The 22,388-nt window shown below is 40.4% G+C and overlaps 1 pseudogene; it reads right to left on the minus strand.

The window, feature by feature from the left end:
- The window catches only part of LOC137259333 (chitin synthase chs-2-like), a 32,614-nt pseudogene continuing 10,226 nt past the window's right edge, over window positions 1-22,388 (minus strand).

The raw sequence follows: 22,388 nt of genomic DNA on the forward strand, positions 1-22,388 counted from the left end.
TTGAAAATGATTTATTTATTATCATGAATGCGTTTCTTCTGGACACAGTGACATTGCCTTTCCGCTGTACCCAACACAATAGTAATGCAAACTTAACCCTTCACATAAGCAACCGCTAAGAATCAATAATATGTGCAAAGAAAAGCAAGAAACGATATTGTGAACGACGATATTGTGAACAATCGATCCCACGGTATTTTCTGGTGATCGAAAACTGAACGTTTGATGTTGTTGACAGGAAAGACTGCTAATTCGGGTGACGTAATCGCCAAGCGATCTAGCTGCAGCCATGTTGAGATGCTGCTACCGCACGTTCCCACCATCATCATAGGTATAGTGAGTTGGGTACGATGTGTGAAGCGAAATTCTGCGTGCGAGCGGGCATAAATACTTACGCACTCATTAGCCCCTCCTAGCAGCCTAGTAATACGATATCTTTCTATACAAAAATGATATGTTCACTGTCGAACATATTTCGGACGTTAGTCTTGACGTTAGTAATTACCTTTTCAATGTCAACTAAACTAATGTCAAGTTTCCATATCACTGATTTTTTTATCTCGGGCACTGTAAGAAATAATTTTAAATGGACCCACAATACTAAACGACTCTGCTTCTTTACAAATATCCTGCACTTTAAGGAATAAAAACAATAACACATTGATTATTACTTTTATTACGCTACACGTTCTATCAGTATCATGTGTTTTGTCGGGGGCGGTGTGATAGCCTATGGGTTAAAATGTCCGCTCGTCACACTGAACACCCGCGTTCGATTACCCACATGGGTACAAAATGTGAAGCCCATGAATGCATCAAATATACTAGAAGATTTTACAGAATCACTTTCTGCACAAAATCTCATTTTATTTGTTTGTATGTACTGATTGAACGAATAGTCGCTGTCTTTTGTACACTTTTCATTTGTTATATTAGATCATTAATTGTCTTTCATATAATTACAAACTGTACTGACCTTTGTGAACAGGTGAATAGGTGAATAGGTAAGCATATGCACTTTGTGATCACCATAATATAGAAGATGGAATCTATAAAAACATTCTTTATGAAATAACAATCATTGCAAACGACATTTTCTGTTTATGGGACCTTTATGATATTGCACTTGACAAGAGGTTGTTCGACGGCTGAAGCACATAAACCATTCAAATATATGCGACAAAACATTTTCCAGATTAAAACAAATTTCTTTTTCTTAAAAAGCAGTGTTTGCCTGTAACGATCAGGTGGATGAAATTAACTCCAAGAATCATCTACCCCTTAAACTGTCCATGTGTCTCTTGACATGAGACCTGTGATGATCCTGCTTAAAATTTAATTTCAGCAACCCATGTCGGTCGTAAGAGGCGACTATCTGGATCGCAATCAGGCTTGTCTACTTGGTTGAGACATGTCATTATATCCTAACTGCGCAAAATGATGCTCATGTTGTTGATCACTGGATAGTCCGGTGCAGACTCAATTATTTACATACCACCACCATAGAGCTAGAATATTGCAGCGCCAAATAGCAAACAAACAAAATAATCTCTTGAAATGTGTGAACTGGGAATCACAGCTAAGTGTTGTACGCAGACGCGCATCATGCATTCGACGAATCACTGGTATCCGTTTCCTGTGAACCATCTCCATGCATGTACTGAGAAGACAAGCCTATCTGATTCTGCTGATCATCGTGAGGAGTGTCCTCGGTGATGTCCGACATGATACGGGCAATCCGCGTGCTCCGTCTCCTCATGGCCTCCCTGATTGGTTGTGCGGCACGTTGCAGGTCGCTTACGGCTTCCCTGTCGTCATGGGTGTCGAGATCGTGCTTGTAGTGACCGTCCCCAAACGACCAGAAGGTCTTCACTTTTGCGCCATATTTGAATGGAGCCCTGGCGAGGAAGTGGGCGAGGGTAGAGATCCGGTGGATGATCATGGCCAACGTCTGAATTACCAGCAGGGTGCCGAAAATAAACAGGAAACTCAGTCCTGAAAATCAGATCATTGTAGATTAGATACAGCATCGATGGCCACTTACAGTTCAGTATACCCGATACAGTCCCTTTAGTGACACGGGAATGTGTAGAATGAAAGCGGTGGTAAATATCTGGCTTGTTTGCAAAGAGACATAGTGAGAGTTGACTTGTGAATACTGGGTTGACTTGCAAATAGGACAGTGACATTGAACTGAGCTGGCTTGTTTGCAAAAAGACATAGTGAGAGTTGACTTGTGAATACTGCCTTGACTTGCATATAGGACAGTGACATTGAACTGAGCTGACTTGTTTGCAAGCCATAGAGTGGGACTTGCGTTGTGAATATCTGTTTGGTCTGCAAACAGTAGACTGAGATTTAACTTGTGAATACCTAGTTGGGCTGTAGATAGTACAGAGAGATTTCAGTTGTAAATACTGGTTGGTTTGAACCGAGAACAGTGAAAGTTGAACATTACACAGTCTTTGGGGTATGAACTTGTGTAAGACTGAAACAGTTCAAGACATGGAACTCCAGCAGTGAGTGAGTATGGTTTTACACCGCTTTTAACTATAAGTTACAGATTTTCTGTACCAGCGTGGGGAATCGAACCCGCTTCTTAGGCGTGAGGAGTGAAGACTTTAACCATTAGGCTGAACCGCCGCAATTCAACATATCTGTTATGACGATACTGGTTATTATTTTATTTTACCTCACACATATATGTCATTTTCTGATTGGCTAAGCGCTCTTCTGTTATTTTCAATGCACACCTCTTACAAGCGAGCAACATTGCAGTGTATCCGGCTGCTAATGCCGACTCATTCGGTACTTCGTGGTAGTACTTCTCTATCTCGAATAACACCGAATAATGCATGATGCACGGAAATTACCGATGCTTTACGAATGCGAAACGATGAAAGCGGCATAGCTCTAACGTTTAGTATTGAAAAAGAATAAGACCTAGTACTCTGTCATGGAGGTGAAAACGAGTGCACAATATTATATACTGCACTTAAATTGTACAGGTAGAAGAAAGGTTTACATGGTGAGATGGCGAAGTGAAATGGGTTTTAAAGTCGAAGGTTAGAATATTTCGCTCGTATTACGACGTGCATGTATGTATGTGATGCTTGCACTAGCCAAGACAGCCGGTTTGATAGAGCGAGTTTACTGAGATATCATGCTGTGGGTAAGCATGAATGTCCCACACACACATATTGTACTGCCTCCGAGCCGACCAGGCCTTATTGTACCAGTGCTGCCAGCACCTGACAGGCCCCAACACGTACTATATTTTTGGTATGACGCAGCCGGCGATCGAACATTCGACCTTTTGACCTCCAGGTAGACGCTCTAACTTCTGCACCTCGGAGGTAGTGATTTATATCGTATTAGGGAAGGCTGTTAAACGTTATTTATATTGTTTAACATGAACGGATGGTCGCAGTAGGACACAGGGCTAACTTCTTTTCAGGCTGCGGGACGCGATGTTTTGCCTGTCTCAGTCAAGGATACATGCTTGGAATGTTGTTGGTAACGACTTGGTCATTAACTGAATTAAATCGTTCAATTAAATTTAATTGTAAATATACTGATCAAAATGTGTTGAGCCTCAGTCAACAACGATCTCGCAGGTCACTGCGTAGTTAATGCGTTATTTGACCGAATGAGTTTGCTCTATGAGATTTATGTCGCACTTACCAAGTGGGTTAGCTCCAGGGACAGTGAGGGTTATATCGCACTTACCAAATGGGTTAGCCCCATGAAAGTGAGCGTTAAGTCGCAGTTACAAAGTGGGTTAGCGCCAAGGATAGGGAGAGTAAAGTCGCACTTACCAATTGGATTTGCCCCAAGGATAGTGAGATTCCCTTTGGAAGCTAAGGTTGTGATGAGTATCAACCACAACGAGTTGCTGACCGCCAGAATCATGAGCCATGAGTTCCTCAGATCGCCCAGTCTCGCTGTGGAGAAAAATGAAGCAACTGAATGAAGTAATTGTCTGTCATATACGTTTTATGTTCGCCGCGTCCCACCTCCACCACGTCTGAAAGCAAGGAAAACATATACACAGCAAGCAGGGTATGCAGGTAGGGCTGTATAATTTTGTGAATGGATGTTGTGAAGAAGAGTTCCTCGTAGCACAATAATAGTTAATTGATGTAGGCCGGGCTTCATGTTCCTTTCTGGCTTTACTCACAAGAACTTAACCCGACATTTAGAACTTCCTCGTTTATTTTGTTCCTTCCTAACAAGCTGTGAAATAAAACAGTTATCCTTGCAATTGTAAGATAACTTCTGTAAAACTTTTGGTTTGAGAAATACAGGAAATCTGAATTAGGACAAAATGAGCTTATCCAGTTGTCTTTCGATGGGATTAATGGGTGGTCTGAAGAGAGGTGGATTTTCGTTTCAGGCTTTTCACATTGGTGTAAGGTCTCAATGGTCACCCAAGATAGCAAAGCTAGCAACTAATTGCATAATGTCAATCATTCTTTGAAAGAGTAATTTAGTTAGCCAATAGTGAGTGAGTTAATATTTAACGTCACATCGGCAATATCTCAGCCATATCGTGACGAGAACATTTAATACTGAAATGAAATATATGTCTATTACAAAACCTGTCAACGAAGGACAGTAAAATAATTAGTATATCACAGAGGAGAATATAAAACTAGTAATTATACCTAAAACAATTTATCTATAGAGGACAATACAATATAAAAATGGGCTATAGATTGCTAACAACTAAAGGTAGATCACCATACTAGGGACCATGGGGACTTACAGTACCTTTGCTACCTGCATGGACCCTAGCTGGATTTACATCATCTCTTTAGCCGTCAGCAGTTTGAGAAATTTAGCACAGTTATGAATTTAAATTTCCAATAATAACATATTTATCTATTTACAATTCAGTCAATAAATATAATTCTTTTAAAAATGCATTATGTGTAAAAATGTGTTATTAAAAAGATCCTTCAGAGTTCATGAATTAAAATAATGATCCTTTGTTATGGAATACTCAACACAGTCAAGCAGGATATGCTTGACTGTGATTCTTTCATCACAAGGGATACAAAACGGAGGATCCTTACCTTTAAGCAAATATTTATGTGTATATCTTGTGTTGCCAATACGACATCGTTGTAAAAAAACCTCTTCAAATCTGCACTGACAGCCCAAGTAGGTGTAACCAATATATGGTTTTATATTTCAGGTAATTTATTTAAATTTACCTGGGGGTCCCACTTCTTCTGCATCTGGTCATGGATGTAAGTTCTAATGCTAGCTTTGTCATCAGAGTATGGAATAAAAAGTGGTGTGACAGATTTGTTGAGTGCTGCCTTGGCAGCAAGATCGGCCAAAGTGTTACCAGAAATGCCTATGTGGCTTGGTAACCAACAACAGACGATGTCACATTGGCCAATAGCAAGATCATTATACAATTCAATAATTTCTATTAAAAGTGGATGTTTACATGATAAATTTTTAATCGCCTGAAGACAAGAAAGGGAGTCGGAATAGATTTTATACTGTTTACGTTTAGGGTGTCTTTGAATATATTTAAGAGCTGTTAATATGGCGTTTGCTTCAGCTGTAACAATAGAGCTGACGTCAGGTAATCTAGAAGATATTGTTCTGGATCCAATGACAGTGGCACAAGCCACTGCTCCACCATCCTTGGACCCATCTGTAAATAAGGATTTGGAATTGTTTATTTACCTTTTAATTGATTATATTCCTGTTTATATTGTAATTCGTTAGTTTCTATTTTTTAAAATGTAGTTAATGTTAAGTCAACTTGTGGCCTAAGGCAGGAGAAGAAGACGGGAGGGAGCTCAATGCCAGCAGCAACAATAAAAGGCTTTATTCTGAGTACAAGTGGCGGAACAAGAGACGACCTTTTGTTATACAAATCCTCCCCATTTAGAATTTGACACAACCTTTAACAAATCGAGTGCCTTCAGGCATTTATATTTAAGGGATTTGATATGCGGTAAAAAGGTCAAATGTGAATCAAAATAAGTCCCAAGAACTTGGCCTCCTTAACAACTTTGATTGAGATGCCACTTAGAAATAGTTCTGAATCTTTATGAGGTTTGTATTTACGACAGAAGTGCATACAAATGGTTTTTGATTTAGAACATTTAAAGCCATGTTCAAGACACCATTTATCTATTCTGTTTAAACACAGTTGTTGCTGCCGTTCAATAGTATGCCTTTTTTCCCACGACAAGAAATATTAAAATCATCCACAAATAACGATCCATCTATTAAATCGTTTAAAACTTTAGATAAACTGTTGATCTTGATGCTAAAAAGAGTGACAGACAAAATACTGCCTTGTGGAACACCCTGATCCTCATTGTAATGATCAGACAGGGTAGAACCCACGCGGACCCGGAACTGTCTGTTATTTAAAAAGTTGACTATAAATTCAGGCAAACGACCTCGCACACCGAAATCATGTAAATCTCTTAAAATGCCATATTTCCAGGTTGTGTCATATGCTTTATTAATCAGCGCATTTTTCATGATTCCAAACGCACTAAGTGATCGACAGTGCTTCTGTTTTTACGAAAACCTCATTGTATATGGGTAATAAGCTTATTAGTTTCCATGTACCAAACAAGTCGATTATTTATAATGCGTTCCATGGTCTTGCAAACACAGCTAGTGAGTGAAATCGGACGATAATTGGACGAATCCGTATGATCACCTCCAGGTTTAGGTATTGGTACTACTATGGCATCACACCATGAGAGAGGAAAGTTGCCCATTATCTGAATTGAAATTAATAGTTTTCTTTCCTTGTTGTGTTTGATATTGCTGAAATTTAGGTATATAATTAGAAGAGGACGAGTGTTTAGCGAGAGTTTCGTCCATTTTGTTCGTAATATCTGATTTGTCAGTAAATAATTGATCTCCATGTGTAAGATAATGGCCAGTAGATTTAGTGCCTTTATGTTTAATTTTCTGATTCATGTTCCATACCTTAGACATGGGTGTCCGAGAATTTATTTTGGATACATAATTTTGCCAAGATTAGCGTTTGTTCTGTTTAAACGTAGGTCGTGCTTTAGCATTTAAAATTTGAAATTTACTTAAATCATGGACCATAGGATGGCGACGGAAATAATGTTCTGCTTTTTTTCCTTGCCTTCCTAGCTTGTTTGCATTCATCGCTGAACCATGGTTTTCTTATGTGTGGAACTACAGAGGACGTTGGTATACATTCATCAGCTATGGACTTCAGTTCATCAGAAAAGCATTTAAGGTTTAAGTTTTTCACCACAGAGTGTTTCATATAAAGCCCAGTCAGCCTTTTTAAAATTCCGCCTTGATGATGGAGGAACACCAGATGGAGTTACAGATTTTAGTATAGTAGGAAAATGGTCGCTTCCACAGAGATCATCGTGGACTGACCATTCAAATTCATTTAGTAGTTGTGAATTTGTGAGTGACAAGTCGAGAGCAGAATAGGTCCCTGTCCCAGGGTGTAAATATGTGTTGGAGCCATCATTATAAATACATAAATCATTGTCAGAACAAAAGTCCTCCAACAACTTACCTTTAATGTTTGTAGTTACACTACCCCAGAGTGGGTTGTGCCCATTTAAATCTCCCATTATAATACAGGGCTTCAGGAGATGGTCACATAAAGCTGGAAGATCAGTTTTGGCAAACGTCGAAGACGGCGAAATATAGAGAGAGCATAGTGTAAACGCTAAATGTAAAGTAATTCTCATTGCAACAGCCTGCATATTAGTATTAAGTGAAACAGGGCTTTGAATAACGTTTTGTCTGACTAGAATGGATGATCCGCCAGTGGCTCTATCACCCGGAGGTGAAAAACAATGATATGCATTAAAATGACAACAACATGTATCTGTTTGTTTTGAATATGTCTCTTGGAAACATAACACTGAAGGTGTAAAATCTTGGACTAATAGCTGTAATTCATGTAAATTAGTCCTCAGTCCTCTGCAGTTCCACTGTACAATATTATTGGAATAAATTGTCTTTTAATTCTATTTACTGGGGATCTACCCCACAGTCTTTTGTGACAAGCTATATACCCTAGAATGGACGTTTTCAGAAACATCCATGTCTTCAAGAGACCCATCTTTATTGAACATTTGAATTTAATTTTGTGACCATTTTGGAGCTCTGCCACTTTGTTGTTTTGAAGCATCAGGCTTAGGCTTAGGTTTACTTTTCACAGTTTGCTGGCTATCAGCTGTCGATTGAGACTTTGAGTGTGACTGAGATGATGATGATTTGTGATCAGAAGAAGACTTTGATGTAGTAGGAATTCTGAGATGATATGGCAGGGTGCAAAAGCTGCAGAGAATCGCAATGTACCCAAGTCAAGGTAGTTTGGCAGCCTGGTGATGATTTTGTTATTTTAGAGGTAGACTCCAATGATGTTTTTGCTACTGTAGCATAACTTTTCGAAAGTTGAGATCTGTTTACCAGTTTTTTGGCCTCGGAAAGAGACATGTTTTGAGTAGATTTTATTTTGTTGATCTACATTTGCTCTTTCCAAATAGGACACTGTTTAGAAAAGGAAGAATAGTCGCCTGAGCAATTGGTGCATCTTTTAAAATCACTGTCACAATCTTCTGTTGTGTGTGTTTTCTCACCACAGTGAGCACACACAACAGATAATGTGCAAGTATTTACACCGTATCCATATTTCTGGCATTTAAAACACCTGAGCGGGTTGGAGATGTATGTATCAACCTGAATATTACAGTAGTCTGCCTTCACTGATTTGGGAGCATTTGGAGAGGAAAAAGTAAACAGATACGTATTGGTTTTGATGGTATAGTTGTTTCTCCAGGTTGAAAAGAGCTTGACGTAGAGTATACCTTGATCCTTCATTTCAGATCCTATATCAAGGTCCGACATACCGTCAAACAATCGATCTCGATCCCTAACGATACCTTTGCTTGTGTTCAGGGTAACCGACACGGGCCGCAACCCACTTCAAACAGGTTGTCCAATTTAGTCGCCTCTTACGACAAGCAATGGGGTGCTGTGGACACATTCTGTCCCGGGTCCACACGGGAGAAGAGCACTTAGCGTTATCCAGCACCCACCACGAGGAGGTGGCTCTTCATGGATGCCAGTTAGCCAATAGTGACCAATCAATCAATGTATTTGCGGTTAATCCATTGAAAAATGTGTTGTTTACACAGTCACAGACACGACAGAGTGTATTCAGTATAGATTAGTAAATGTACATACGTAAACACTACATGTTGACAAATCCGCAAAAAAGGGATTAATCAATCAGCGCGTTATCGCTTAATCCTGTGATCGATCCAGACACAAGAAATGCCAAATGAAGACCTTTGTCGAGTAATCTATGTGACGTTACCACTAATTATACCTGTTATAAATTCATTAACTTAGCATCAAGAGAATTATGACAAATAACGTGTAGGTTTATACCACCTAACACGGATTACCAACCTAGCGACACCGAGTGATGTTGCCAGAATCGTTTATGAAAACAAGGGTTGTAACTTGGAACCTAGGCAAAGCAGGAGACAAAACTAAATGATAGTAGATAATGAGAACATATAACATTTTTCCCAACAGCTGTCGCGATTTTAGGTTTGCACCTCTGAAATGTAGATGAATTCTGCATAGGCCCTCATATCTGTACCTCGTATGACGTCAAGGGGACGCGGCGCTCTGATTGGTTGAAATTTCGTTCGCGGCTGGGAATTGTGCACTGTTGTCAAAAAGGTCGATTTAAGGTAATTAAAGATCGAAATGAGTAATTTTGAGGACTGGGTTTCACTTATGATGATCCCAATGAGAGCGTTATATATTTTCACAACTTAGAGTATATGTAATGTTTAAGAGGAGACAAGATTTTACCTCTTATAGCTATTTCCGAGAGAGCCTCTATACAACAGAGTGCCTCTGTACAACAGAGCGTCATGAATAAATGGCATGGTCAATCTTGAAGTTGATCGCCTGTTCCAGCAATATGCTTGCATGCAGTAACCAATCGACGTTGACAAAGTATCCAATTATTTGCCTCATGTTACATTCAAAGGCTTAATGTGGGCCTACTGCAATCTAGAATCAGAACTAGGTGCGTGATATGTTATGATGTCTGTACCTTTCAGTTCTCCTTCGACACCAAACGCCTTATTGTCAGGTTTCAGTGAATTCTCAATCAGCCGTACCCAGAAGTCATACTCTGCAACGTTAAACCTCTTCAGCATGTGCTTGGGAGACCTGTCCACGTCAGCTTTCATCAATACAGCCGCTTTCTCAGCTGCAACAGTAACGAGGTGTCATAGTTGAACATAGACAGACTTAGCTTGTGCAGTGTGCATGGTGTGTGTGACATCTTCCTCAGGCCACGAACACCGTCGTCAGGATGTCCCCATTCTCCCTGTATACACTCTTCATGTTGTCTACATGGACTATTTGATTACAAATGTAGTCTGCAATAAAAGTTAAGGACCGCCCCAATTTTCAATATTTAAATTATTCAATAGTTCATGTCATGACTCATACATTGCTTAAATATTGAATATTGGAGTGGCCCTTATTTTTTAGTTCGCTGAGTCATAAAATCGTACAGACCGATCACCGTCAAGTGAAAATCAATTTCTTATCAATAAATATCGGAGAATTAACTTTGTTTAAAAATGAAAAAGAAATCAAAGAAATCAACATAGCTCACACCAGATGCGAGTGCTTACTCCTGTGTGCTTGGATTACGTTAGGAACCACCCAGGAGTACAAATCTGATTTTGTGTACTGTGTGAGTATGTTATTATATATATTTATTCGATCATAAAAGTGTATGAATGGCATCATCGATGACACCCTTTTCATATCCCACATCATTAACACATTTTTCCTATCCACTATATTTCTGATTATAAATTTTTCGAGTGCCTCTCTTCGACGTATTCAGACACGCCTGCAATGTGGGTCATAAAAACAGACATTATTTGTCAGGACAGCTTCTCTAGACAAATTTGCTCCCTGGTGTCAATACATAACTGATTCTTGTGAGGCAGAAACAAACAAAAGCTGTTTGCAGGAAATCCTCATAATATGTTCTAGAATATAGGTTCAGCTAACCTGAATTAACTTACTGATATCGTTTCAGACTCACCTTCAGTTGGCTCCCTTAACTTCCTTATGGCATACAGGAGCCGCTTGATGTGACCTGCAGTGGACAACAGACCATTCAGTTATGACAGTCTTCGACATGCTGATGCTCACCTCGATGGGACGTCATCAGTGAGTGAGTGTCCAGTAAATACTCGAACTGTGTCTTAAGTTGGGTCCAAGCATGTTATTACGTTTATATCATTTACAGTTCGTGTAAATGAAATCTTACCAGCCTTGGTGATTTTCAGCTCCTTCTCAATCTCCTTCCTTTGAAAACCCTTCAGTACACTCAAGTCCGTGGAACTCTTGATCTGGTTCTTCCTGAAGTTCCGCTCGTATTCTAAGAGGCCAATGGTTTCCAACCATTCTTTCACACTGCCCTGGAACGAACACTCAGAATAGCAAGTCCTGGAGCTTTTAGTTTTTGTCTTTTTGAAAAGAAACTTGAATTGAGTCCCCAAGAGAGGTATGCTGCAGACACCAAGGGCCACTAAAGGTTCCGATTCGTTTACTAACTGGACCTTGTGTTCTGACAGCGCTGGTTGTACCTCACACTTTATCCTATATCTTACTTCATGATATCAATCACTGGATCAGTCTGATCGGATTTGGCTCCGGATCAGAAATAAATGACATTTAAGGTTTTGAAAAGTACAGAAAGGTACTCCAAGACATACTGTAACTGTTATATTGGCACACGTAGGCCAGTTAGTAGTTACAACTGAGAATGATGTACACTGATAATTACAATGTTAGTAGTTAAAGCTCTTCGTACCTAAAGCCCGTGTTTGGTTTCCCACATGGGTACAATATGTGGAGATTTTTTCCGGTGTCTCCCGCCGTGATATTGCTGAAATGTAGCTAAAACCGTCATAACACCACACTCACTCACTGGCACCTGTTGTGTTCGAGTGAAGGACGAGCAGAAGCTGCCATTATTCTACTCACCGGTACGTTGTACTCTATCTCAAAGTCAGGCAGCAGCTCAATCATGCGCAGCAGGTTCTGAAGAGTTCCTTGTCCCTTGATACCGATGTTCTTTAGTTCCTTCTCAGTCATGCCGCTGATGAACAGGGTGTTGTCAAACCCATGCTTCTTGAATATTGGGCCGTATGCCTGAACGACCCACAAAAAGAGCAATGTGTACAAAAAATAATGAGATAATATATAACATAACATTTGTTCTGACCTTAAGAACTCTAGAGCTTTATTTGACTTTTTACAAGAGCCTCGTGCAATTTGGTACTTCCTCTGAAAGGCCGGAAGTTATCAGGGGCGGATAACTTTAATCGTTGGGGTGACCTCGTGGTTGTGAATTAAGAGCAATAATCGTATGCTGCAATAGAATTCCTCTTTTCTATTCATTTTTCACTGTCCACATCTACCTTTGTGGAGGATAATGGGCCAAGAAATTTGTAAGCATTGTTTCTTTTTTTGCGTTGCCACAATTTCAATGGTAAAGTTTACTGCGTAATCTGGAGCTTTACCAGTTCGTGGTTATATGTCATCTATTTTTGTGCCAAAATAAAATAACTGTATTCGTTGATTTAAGCCAAACATTATGTAATATGTGGTTGTCTAGCAAGTTTGCAAGCTATTATGCAGGGTATTCTAACTAAATGTTTCGGTTTTATTTATTTTCTTTATCCAGCTTGAGCCTACTCAAACTATGCAACTAAACTCAAGAGTTCAAGATTAAAAGTCACCCAGTGACTTATTCTAATAAGAATCATTTATGGGCGTCCTAGCATCAGAATTATATGCCAATGTGGCCTGTGTTCAGCCTTGCGCGGTAACGGTACAGTAATTCATTACAGATGTTAAACACATTCCGATTTCATACTGAGTGTTATTAGGGTGCTGTCGATAGTGTTCATATCTACGCGCATAGGTGAGGGTATCGACATGCAACTGTTTGTTAATGTTCTCATACTAGATATCGTGGTCTGGGACAAGTAAACTTCAACGTAAACCATATCAATTCGTATTGATATTTACACATTGAGAAAAGGGTGCATATGTAAATCTCGTACTACATTTCGGGGGCTGAACGAAAGAATTTCAACGTAAAGCATGCATTTACAAAAGATTGGTTTCAGGGACTGAGATGGTGCAGGTTTATGCTAAGGTAAGGACTGCAGTGGCGAGCCTTTATCGGAATGCTGTGTCTGGTCTTACTCTGAGTTCAGGTGGCAGCCATTCGTCCACAGGTACGGGCACACAGTAGTCTAGATCCTCATCCTCAGCCTCGGGGCGTCTGTTGTACACACTAGATACTGAAAGAACACGCAGTTAATTAGGTTGTGATCTTCTATCAGAAATGACCGTGAAGATCCGGGTTTGAGTTGATCTTCAGTAACCCATGCTTGTCGTAAGAGGTGACTAACGGGATCGGGGGTCAGGCACGCTGACTGGGTTGAAATGTGTCGTCGTGTCATAAGTGATGTTCCCGACGATAAATGATGCTCACGCTGTTGATCCCTGGATTGTCTTGTCCAGATCTGATTATGTGCAGACCAACGCCACATAGCTAGAATGTTGCGGCGTAAAACTAAGCTCATTCTAAAAGAAACGGTGATCTCTGGATTGTCTGCTCCAGATACGATTATTTACAGACCGCAGTCCAAATAACTGGCATAATAAGAGCGGTGTGAAAGTAAACTCACACTCTTCCTCTATCAGATAAACCCTTCTACTTTATTATTCTGGAAGAAGAGTCATCACAAAATACACAAAGCTACGGCACAATACACAACACTATAACACAATACACAACACTATAACACAGTTCACAACAATATAAGACATATACTCAAATCCAAATAATTTTTGTATTACAAGTTTTACCCTTCGTGCAGAATGCGTTGAAGTTTCAAACGAATGCAACGATCAAAGGCGAGCGCAGCCATTAGGCAAGAATACATTGAAAATCCGGGTTAGAATTGATCTTCAGCAACCCATTCTTGTCGTAAAAGGTGATCAACACGACAAGGTGCTTTGGTGCTCACTGACGTGATTGTGATGCGTGGATCGATGCTCATGCTGTTGATGACGGGATTATTTGATCCAGGCTAAATTATTTACAGACGGACGCCATAAAGGCGGTACATTGCTGAATGTGGCGTTAATTAAATAATTAAGCAGCCAACCAATTTGCCTAAATCGATGCCCATGCTGTTGAATACTGGATTCTCTGATCCTGGAATACTGAGTGCGATGATAAACAACAGACACGTATACAAACAGGTTCAAGTCAACTCTTCTTAAACTTCGATAACGTAGGCAATCAATTTCTCGATTGAAAAGCAAATAAGGGGCTCCTCAGATGATAACTGCTGAATGATTGCAAAATGTATTGTTCATAGAAATGTCGAAATGCAAATTATTCCTTTTACACGTCACCGATGACAAAGTGAGTGAGTGAGTAAGTGAATGTAATTACTTTTACGCTAGACTCTAGCTATATGACGGCGGTCTTTAAATGATCGAGCATCAATCTAATTATAACCAGTTGGGATACAGAGTTGTCATTATGTACCCAAATGTTTGTCATGTGAAGTGGGTGAGTTTAGTTTACACCGCACTCACCAATATCCCGCTATATGACGGCGGTCTGTAAATAATCGAGTGTGCACCAGACAATCCAGTGATCAACAACATGAGCATCGATCTGCACAATTGGGAACCGATGACATGGGTCAACCAAGTCAGCGAATCTGACCATCGATACCGTTAGTCGCCTCTTACGACAAGCATAGTCTTCTTTTATGACTGACATGTGAGACCCTTTAGGGCAGTGGAGAACAAGAATAGGACGTTTTAAGCATGCATGCTGTCTGAAGCAGGTGGGCCGAGTTGATCTCTACAAGTCGACTTCACAGTAGTGAAGAACTACTAAACTTTCATTTTGTTTTACAATCTCTTTGGACTTGCTACTGTCGTTTTGGTGCCAAGGTAAGACTTTGCTTGGGGTCCTACCTATAACTCCTCAAGCACAGGTTATAATACTGAACATTCATGCATTCTAACCCGGATCATCGCGAGTCCGAGAACAATGAGCTAAAAGACGTGCATTCATACCTGCTCTTTCATCAAACGCAGTGTCTTGGCTGTCTGGACACTCATTTACTGTAAGGTCTTCACTTGACATCCCTTTGTAAGTCATGGGTATTTCCTGGATGTGATCTACTGGTTTGTCCCGAGATGCGCAGCAACTACAAAACATACAGATCTATAAAGATAACAGTCACAATGTACCCGTCCAATATATTCCAATATAGACTGGATAAAGGATGAATAACTACAAAATTATAGTGTTCAGAATTAGTACGGCAAAGAGTCCTTCTCGTGAATAGAAGGGGAGTGGATAGCCAAGTGGGTTAAGCGTTCGCTCGTCAAGCCAATGATCCGATTTCGTACAAACTGTGAAACCCATTTCCTGTGTCCCCCGCCGTGATATTCCTGGAATACAGCTACACTCGGCGTAAAAATACACATTTTACGAACCTTTTGGCATATTTCATTTTCAGGATAACACATGGCAGTGTTTACACTTGCAACACAAACTTTAGAGCAGAACTAGTTTTGCTAGGCAAGGATTAAATTTATGATCAATAACTTGTACATTCCGGTGGTGCGATAGTTACAGTACCGATCCCTGTACCGTGTCAAGGAAGAATACCAGTACACCTGCTTGACAACGATACAAGACTCTGTTCCGAAAACGTCGCATCATCAGAATATAGAAGTCGTTCCACAAAGTTTGTCCCTATATGACTCTCCGACATCGAGAAATGACACTCAAAGTAGTTTGGTTAGATTTACATCTGTTTGTAAGGGGTGAGGGGGCGCGGTTGTTGTTGCCTATTTTAAACCAAAGGAATCATATCGAACTGTATCGATGCACAAATTCTGTTTATCGAACCACACCATTTAATTTCACAGTCATATTCTAATTTGTGTGTCATGTAGCCTTTATGTTTCTTTTTTTTTCTTTCCTGCGAGCAGACGCGGGTATTACTTACAAGAATATATTTTCAAGAATGTGCCTCACTTGGCTGTACCATGGCTTGCTTTTCACTGCCGTTTCATCTGTGTTTTCCTCGCGGGTTCCTGTGAACAAGTAAAACGTTTCAGTAAACACTAAGTGCTATTGCCGCAATGCGACAACAAACTGTAATAATGGCGTAAAGCGAGAAAAACTCGTTATCCATTTGGCTTAATATGACGATGGCTTATAATAATCGAGTAACAGGGGATAATCCAGTCATGGATTTGTGATTTGCCATCCAAATGCTCAATTTATGTGTTCAACACACCTGAGTAACCTATCAAAATCATGTATTTTCATCGAACATTTGAACACGACTGCTTCATCTCATTGTAGTCCGTGGATGGTGGACGTAATTCAGGCCTTTACGAGGTCGCATATAGTGCTGACAAATCTGGCACAAGCAAAGACCCACCTTCCGAATAAGGCCCGTGAGATAGCAGAGTGGCGAGCCGGATCCTATTCCTCATTTCCTCATTTCCACTTCCTCAGAAGTGAAACCCATGTTCCCCACCGTGGTGCTGTTGGTGGAACTTTCACTTTAAGCATGGTCTTGCTTTCAGGATCAACAATGCAATACCATTGAGGACCATCGAGGTTTTCTCCGCCGTAAGCGTCAAAGGGAGCCAAATATTTACACCCTTTGTTCATATAACTGTCAGGTCGAAATTCAGTTATTTACAGATGGCCGCCATACAGCTGGTAAACAATGCTCCGGTAAACAACATGCCAACCAACCAACCACCCTTTGTATGCGCCTACCCCAGCTCCTGTCGGTGATGTTACACACGCTGTAGATCATCAGTACGAGGTACCCGGATGGAAGACACAGCAGATACCAGAGAGAGTTGATGAGGCAGTAGATCTCTCTGAGATGCAGCAAACCAGCAAGGATATAAATACCAGCCATTGCCGCAAAGTAGATCGTCGTCACTGACACGGGGAAGTCGATACTGACATCTGGAATAAATCATTGTTGGATCATAGACATATTTCTGATCGCATAAATATTGCAAATATCTGCTACTTCACTTGTTTTGTTTATTTATTTGTTCGTTGCTTCGCAAAAGTTCATGGCATTCAATAGGTTACCAACCTGTTCTGAGCTCACCAAATCGTTTGTTTGTTGTTTCTTGTTTGTTGTTTAACGGCTCAGTCAGCAATATTCAAGCTATATGGTGGCGGTCTGTAACTAACCGAGTCTGGAGCAGACATTCCAGAGATCAAGGTCATGAACACGAGCTTCGCATTTGGGGTCATTGTCAGTGACCTGACAACCCGATCCCGTTATACGACAAACATGGGTTACTGAAGATCAGTTCTAACTTGGATCTTCACGGGTTGCTTTAGATGTCATTGAATGTATTCAGCGGTGTGGCGGCAGTGTGATTTGATCACACCAGTCTCAAAAAAAGATCCAGATAATTAATCTGCGGTAGTCCATTCGAAACCATCTGAGCTGAAGGCGTCACATTTTTCTTATTTGATTAGGATTAACTGAGAAGGGATTAATTAGGAAGTGCCCTTGGTATCTTTTCTTGGCCCCATGAATATCGAGACAGGAGTGCTCGAGTGTATATCAGTATCTGACCTGATGGCCTGATGGGGTTGATGGTTGTGTTGCCGTTTGTGTCGGGCCTCTCCAGATCTTCCACAATCTGCTCGATCGTCCCTATCGCTACAGCTGTCATGACAACGGCGTAGAAGAAAGTCAGCAGCTTTGCAATCTGCAATTTACGAAGCATGACAAAAAGCTACCTACTTTAAGAAAGAATTGTGAATGCATAGTTTCGGACACAGAAGCAATGTCAAACATTTGTCATTTGAGTTCCATTTCGTGGAAATCGCGGTAGCTGAGTGGTTTAGATTGCTGACTTCGTGTACTAGCGATTAGGCGCCTCACGGATCAGGCACAGAATTTGGGATCGAATTTGAGATGGGACTCAGAAAGTGTATGATTAAACGGAGAAAAGCACTTTGTTTTGATTCCCGGGTAATCTGAAGATAACAACATTAAACAGACATATGCACTTTGTTTTCATTCCTGATTAATCAGACAATAACAAGTTTTTAAAATAATGAATTTGTGCTCGACCCTGTTCAATGTCAAAAAATTAAGCTGAGAAATTTACTTTTTTCCAGTCGTGATTAACGTGAAAACAACAACACTACACATAGAAATGCCCTTTGTTTTCTATTTTGATTGAGGTAAAAACAACAAGATCCATGCACTTTGTTTTCAATTCCAAGTACCTAGTAACCGTAAAATGAAGCAGAGAGGTGCAATTTGTCTTCAATAGCAATTAAACTGAAATAACAACAGTAAACTGAGAGATGCCATTTGTGTTCCGCCCCGATTAAATTGAAAATAATGAGGTTAAACAGAGAAGTGCAATTTGGTTTTGGCATAGATTGATCTGATAACTAGAACCGCGTTATACCAGCATCTGTGTCTTGTCAGATGCGTAGAGACAGGTGAGAGCAAAGGCCACACATATAAGCAGCTGAATGATGATTGACGCTACGGAGTTCACACCCCAGCCATAGACCAAGCCACCTGAAAAGCAGTGGATATTTATACACGGTCGCATTTCTTTTCATCTTCTGAATTTTCCAGTTTCCATACTTAATGAACATTCAAAGGTAAAGTGCGCTTCAAAATTTATGGTTGAAAATGTAATAGCACCATATACATGCACATATGCATATAGTTGGGTGCATGTCCTTACTTAAAACAATACCTCCATCATTGATTTGGGGTAGCCTAACTGTTTAAAGCATCAATTCGTCAGGCCGAACACCCGAGTTCACACAAGAGTGCAATGTGTTATGCCCGTGTCTGGTGTCCCTGTCGTGATGGTGCTGGAATATCGCTAAAAATGACGTACAGTTACACTTGCTCATCACTAGCTTAAAGGCGCGATGGGGTAGCCTAGTGGTTAAAGCGTTTGCTCGTCACGCCGAAGACCCGCGTTCGATTCCCCACATGGGTACAATGTGTGAAGCCCATTTTCTGGTGTCCCCCGTCGTGATATTGCTGGAATATTGCTAAAAGCGGCGTAACACTATACTCACTCATTCACTCACTAATTTAAAAGCTTCGGGTTAGAACGTATATGCATATGTTTGGTGGTTGATGATAGTGGAATGAATCTAAAGACTGTGATGCATGTGATGTGGTACCAGTACAATGGAATTAATCCTCACAGTAGCCAATCAGATAATCTGCCGTTACAACTGAGATAGCCAGTGTCAACAAAGATAGCGGTCGCAGCTATTGTTTTGTAGTGTGACTCAGATTTTGGTAAAATCAAACCGACAGATTGTCAGGTTCGAAATTTTAAAAATATATATGCGAGAGCTCCTTGTACCACTTTAAGAGTTCCCGTAAATGAACTGTACAGCCGAGATTAATCGGTTAGATAATTTACAAGAATGTGAGTTGTGATTGGTACGCTAGCTTCCCAGCTTAGCGACCTGACTGGATAAAAGCCAGCCAAGGGAGGTAAGAAAATTAACGGGGCGAACTGTAGATGCATCCAGAGTATAGTGGAGATTTAACAGGAACGTATACCCTGGAGATATCGGGGATGCATGGAACTCAGTATTTGTACTGTTGTCAATCGCTCGTCAAGTAAAAGAAAGGTATATAAATGGTTGGAAAGACTGGGTGCAGAATTGGAACTGAATTAATTTACTGTCCTATATTTGCATAACGGCGTCCTGCATTTCTCCTTGCAACATTCTATCATTGAAATATCCAGAAATCGGTGTAAGTCCGAGTTAGTTGTGTTTTTTTATATCTTCAGCTGTGTATCTTCACAACATTCGAGTCACGTGGAGTTCCTTGTTTATCTTTTGACCATTCGGCAAATGGTCATGTCTATAATGCACGCTGAATTTTGGGTCCTTAATTATTAAGAGTCTATTGTTCCGGGGAAATTGAATCATTTGGTTGGTATAAAATTAGGGCTGAGTTCTAATCCTGATAAATTGTGTTTTTACCATCGCATTATTAATGACACATTAGATTGTATCAATAAACAGCACATGATGCATACCGGAAACGATCAAGATGACCGTGCTCGGACCAATCAAAGTTGAGAAGAGGAGCGTGCCTTGATAGGCGACAAAGAGCAGTGATACTCGGTAGTTGAACAGTCGAATGATCTGCCACTGTTTGATTAGCAGCATCAGGTTGGCAATTGTGGAGGCGATCCAACGTCGACGCTGTTTGTAGAACTCCTCAAACTCACTGGGACAGTGTGTGGAGTTCTCGGAGGCTGCGCAGTACTCAATTCTCCAGCCGCTCTGAACCTGTAATGGTGACGTCTTGTATGAATCAATCAGTTATTTTTACGTTTTAGCAATATGTAAGTAATGGCAATGTGGTTTGGTTGGCAAATATGTAGATCGAGCTGAATAATAGCTCACAGTAAATGTGAAACGTTACTTTACGGATATTGTTTGGTGACACAAATTATTTTATCAGTTTTGTTACAGTTCTTGACTTTTTATTTGTCATCTTGAAGGTTTAGAACAAAATGATTGGATTAAAAAGCATTCCGATAAATAAATTTGATTTAGCTTCCTACACGGTGGTTTACTGTACCCTATATGCCGCCATATAGCTGTACAAAGTACAGTGTACTGCTAAACTCACTTGCCCACTCAAATTGCATCACCAAGTTCAACAAATGCTCACCATGAGAGTACACAGCCAGCGATCCTCACCCATGTCTTTAATGAGGAAATCAAACGCATGTTCCACATTGTTGGAGTATACTGTGAGGATCTCCTTGAGGGCGACACATCGGTACACACTGAAACATCCCGGAGCACAGAGCACCGATCCCAGAACATGTTCTGCTGCCTGGAATAAAAATGTATAATTGTAAGAGATTAATGTAACCACTGGACGTTTAGTGTGTTTCAACAGAATGCTTAGTTCAAGCAATCACATTACAATTATCACAACGTTGTGGTGCAAACTTATGTCTATAGCGATCATTTTACAGGAAAGGATTTTGAACCAGTATGACTGTCATCTTCTCATCAAGGCAAGCCAGCATAATACGAAGGTCATGTGTAATCTGATTTCGACATCGCTGCACATTCAAGAAGGGTCCTCAGTTTGTTTGCAATATGGAAATGCAAAACCTAAATAGATACAAACCTTCTGGAACCAGTGTCCTATTGCGTACTCGAACACTTGATACCATACAAGAGGTCCACTTCCCATAGGATGGGTGCGTGCGCACACTGCACCAACAGAGCGGTCACGTGTCATGAGATCAAGAAGTGCCTCCACCGACTCCGGTGTGAACTTGACATCAGCGTCAGTTGTTAGGATGTAACAGTCTTCATCATTCGCTGACGATATAAACCATACTTCTTGCAGAAATGTTTCTCAATAGTTTCCATCGATCATGGGTATCACTCTACTGTTGTTTCCCTACCTACACTGGTGTCTACTAATCAGTTACCTGTATTTGATGGCACAATGTCACACATTTCCGTTAATATTTTGGTCTATATAATAATTTTATTTGGAGGTGTACACACACATTAGCTTCCTAATGATGCAAATAAGACGTATTGTCCCTTATGTCTTGTCTTGAAGCGATAATTCGAACTTGGAGGCGAATAGCATGTGTCATGTATGGAATGTAAGCAATTGCTATATGTATCGAAAACTGTTGCTTGTATTGTCGTTGTTTGCTGTGCTGGTTTAGTAGTTTTGACAATGGCAGTTTTGGACTATGTCCTTCTCACATTCCAATTTAAAACTTGAGCCATTGAGAAGTCCCTTATCCAAAACTACCATTGTCGTTACTACTACAGACGTGCATGCGAAATTTGATTAAAATCGGCCGTCTAGTTTTCAAGACATGGACTTTTAAGGTAGCCTTGAGTCAGAAGTGGATAAGATGATTTTGGGCTCAATAATTTAAGTTTTTCATTGGCACTTTGAAAAACCGAAACAATCGGTGACATGGCGAGCAGCACACTTTGACATTCTGAGACAGTCTTAGCTTGTACAGCTATGAGAACTATTAAATCTGTAGGGCTCGGTGAGTTTCGTCGTCCCCAATGCCATGGAACCAAAACGCCGTTAGCCGTTGTCTAGGTGCAACGATGACAACGAGGAACTCCAGGAGGATGTAGAGAATGTGGGGGGAGGAACAAGTAGAGACCT

This window comes from Haliotis asinina, chromosome 13 (assembly GCF_037392515.1).
Source record: "Haliotis asinina isolate JCU_RB_2024 chromosome 13, JCU_Hal_asi_v2, whole genome shotgun sequence".
Taxonomy (NCBI): Eukaryota; Metazoa; Mollusca; class Gastropoda; order Lepetellida; family Haliotidae; genus Haliotis; species Haliotis asinina.